Below are 3,829 nucleotides of genomic sequence, written 5' to 3'. Positions count from 1 at the left end.
TGACCATTTGGGTGAATTAACTAAGTCTCTCTAATAAAATCAATTAGTGTAGTAAGATGAAATTATTGGCCTACTTTTCACTAGTTTTTGTTGTGTGTCTATTTAACAAAATAAATGAGCACCTCACTGTGTCTCACAGACAATCTATTCTGAATACAAACTATCGCTAAAATCACATTTTAGTAAATTATGCATGGTTCTTATTAACTTGTAAAAATATAAATATTCAAAACTCAATACATGTCAATAACTTAGACCTATAATATATGAACTAAATATTTTTGTATTGGGCTTTCTTTATCTTTTGGAGGATAACAGGACTTTTAGTGATAGTTGAGATCTTCTATGGGACAGACAGAGAATTGACTCTCTGGCAAAGGAGGCTTGAACTATTGTACAGCTACTCTGGAAATCAGTATAGAGAATTCTCAGAGGAGCAACAATAAATGTACTGTGCCTGCTCTACCATTCTTTGACATAGACTCAAAGGACTCAGTATCTCACTCCAGAGACACTTTGCTCAGCCATGCTCACTACTGTGACTTATAACAGACACCACAAAATCATAGGAACCCAGGACTGCTTACTTGAAAGATGCCAGGCTGGGATTCTTCTAAATTCTAACAGCCCACTGTGTATGAGGCCATGGCTGGGAAGGATGACTAAGCACTTTGGTGTTGAAATCAGCCAGATGCTCTTTTACCCATCTATCTGACACTGGAACTCTTTTTTTTTTTTTTTTTTAAATTTTTTATTAGGTATTTTCCTCATTTACATTTCCAATGCTATCCCAAAAGTCCCCATACCCACCCTCCCACTCCCCTACCCACCCACTCCCCCTTTTTGGCCCTGGCGTTCCCCTGTACTGGGGCATATAAAGTTTGCGTGTCCAATGGGCCTCTCTTTCCAGTGATGGCTGGCTAGGCCATCTTTTGATACATATGCAGCTAGAGACAAGAGCTCCGGGGTACTGGTTAGTTCTTATTGTTGTTCCACCTATAGGGTTGCAGTTCCCTTTAGCTCCTTGGGTACATTCTCTATCTCCTCCATTGGAGGCCCTGTGATTCATCCAATAGCTGACTGTGAGCATCCACTTCTGTGTTTGCTAGGCCTCGGCATAGTCTCACAAGAGAGAGCTCTATCTGGGTCCTTTCAGCAAAATCTTGCTAGTGTATGCAATGGTGTCAGCATTTGGAAGCTGATTATGGGATGGATCCTTGGATATGGCAATCACTAGATGGTCCATCCTTTCGTCACAGCTCCAAATTTTGTCTCTGTAACTCCTTCCATGGGTGTTTTGTTCCCAATTCTAAGAAGGGGCAAAGTGTCCACACTTTGGTCTTCGTTCATCTTGAGTTTCATGCTTTTAGCAAATTGTATCTTATATCTTGGGTATCCTAAGTTTCTGGGCTAATATCCACTTATCAATGAGTACATGTTGTGTGAGTTCCTTTGTGATTGGGTTACCTCACTCAGGATGATGCCCTCCAGGTCCATCCATTTGCCTAGGAATTTCATAAATTCATTCTTTTTAATAGCTGAGTAGTACTCCATTGTGTAAATGTACCACATTTATGTATCCATTCCTCTGTTGAGGGGCATCTGGGTTCTTTCCAGCTTCTGGCTATTATAAATAAGGCTGTTATGAACATAGTGGAGCATGTGTCCTTCTTACCGGTTGGGACATCTTCTGGATATATGCCTGGGAGAGGTATTGCAGGATCCTCCGGTAGTACTATGTTCAAGACACTGGGACTCTTGAAGGATGTCATTGGTCACTACTGTTGACTTATCTCCTGTATATAGCCCTTTAGGTTTTGTCTGAATGCTAATTCTTTTATTCTAAGAATTTTCTGGGTCTTCCTTTGGCTTGATTCAGGTCAGAAATCCTTAATACTTTTTTTTTCCTGCTTGTCATAGAAATTTCCAATCGGCTCTTTATCAAATGGATCACTTTATCTTTCAATTATATTTTGTTATTGTTTTGAGACAAGATCTCATAGGCTAAGGTCAGTTGGGGCTCTGTATTTAACACATGCTGTTCATTCCTGAGATTCTCCTATGTCCATTTCCTGAGTGCTTTGATTATGTATTGTGCCACCAGTACCTGGTATGATTCAACTTAACTCTGCTTTATAGTTTCTTGTTGTTTTTCTAATAAATTTTATACCTTCATCTCTTTCAGGATTAGGAATTATATCAGCCAGAAATTCATGTCAAAATGACTGGGGGTGTAGCACAGTAGAGGAGTACTGGCCTGGCATATGCAAGACCTGGAAATTTTTCTCAAGAACTAAAAAAAGAAAAAATTGTGCCCTTAATTCTTCTTAATTCCTTCTTTCTGCTCATTCCCCTAAAACAACAAATTTGACCATTTAAAGCTGGAATGTAGACATGTTGGTCTTTAAAATGCTCTTTAGGAACAGTGGCAAGATAGGAAGCCTAGTTACTATGACAGATGACATGGAATGAGAGGGGCCCATAGGGTGATACACAGGTAGGGAAAGGTCCAGCTAAGACTCTTGGGTATGTTTTTCAATCATCCCCACCAATGCCCAGGAATGTCTGTGAATCATGTTTAGGATTCCAGGCTTCCAGCTGAAGATGACCATGGCTTTTGATCATATCACACCAAACAAGAGGATCATCATCCTCAGGTGGGCTCAGTTAACCTACAAAATCAGGACAATGGTTCAGCAGGTGAAGGTTTTTGCTGCTAAGCCTGAATACCTAAATTTGATACACAGGACCCACATGGAGGAAGGAGAGAACCAACTTCCTCAAATTGTCATTTGTTGAATTTAACATTAATTAAACCAGTGATAGGTTTGCTACCTGCCTCAATGGTTTAGGTTCTCAAATTAAACACACGCACACAGCCTATATATTTTAATATGCCTTAAGCAGCACAATAGCTGGACCACACTGCCTAACCTCCATGTGGTTAATCCTGAGTTATTACTTACTAATTCTATCTTCTATCTTGTTTTCCCTGGACCCAATTGGGCAGCCCTTGTGCTGTATTCTCTCAGATCCTTCACATGGGGGCCATGCCTCTCTGTCCTTTACTATTCTTAGTCATGGCATCTTTCCTCTCCTCCACACTCTTCCCAACATGGTGGTTCTCTCCCTCCTTCCTCCTCCTAGTCCCAAGCCCAGCGGGAATCCTAAAATCCCACCTCCATCTGTAGTGCCCAACTATTGGTTGTTGGCATCTTTATTTACCAATCAGAACCAACTGGGGGCAGTTCCCAGAAACTACATGTAGACACCCTCATATGGTTTGGGGGGAGCATAATTAGCATTCATAATACAAGCAGCTACAGCCATTTGATATCCATCCATGTGCATGGTGCTTGCACACACACACACAAGTATATATACACATGAATAAAATTTAATTTAAAATAAAATAAATTTAAAGCAGGTATTTTAAGCTATTAAGTTTGTAGACAGTTGGCTATGAAACAATGAATATACTTATTAGTTTCTCAAATAGTTATAGAGGTTTGTGGTTAAAATTAATTCAGTTGAAACCTTGTGTGCTCTCTGTTTTTATATTTATGGTAGTGACTCTCTCTAGGTAACTTCAAATTTCTGTGGAAACAGTTGTTTCTACCTACCCTAATCTTTGTTCCCTCTACTTTTGTGACAGAGTGTGAGGCTCCTGTCCCTGGTCCTACCCCCATTACCACAAAAACAAGTGAATAATCTTTTCCTTCCTTCATGTGAAGAATGTATTTAGAGCTACTTTTTCAAAGGTCCACCCCATTACCATATTAGCTTGACTTCATATATAACACACACACTACAGAAAGTCTGTCAGTTA

This window comes from Mus musculus, chromosome 5, assembly GCF_000001635.26.
Source record: "Mus musculus strain C57BL/6J chromosome 5, GRCm38.p6 C57BL/6J".
NCBI lineage: Eukaryota > Metazoa > Chordata > Mammalia > Rodentia > Muridae > Mus > Mus musculus.
The sequence above is the reverse complement of the archived record's forward strand: the minus strand, read 5'-3'. Positions refer to the sequence as shown.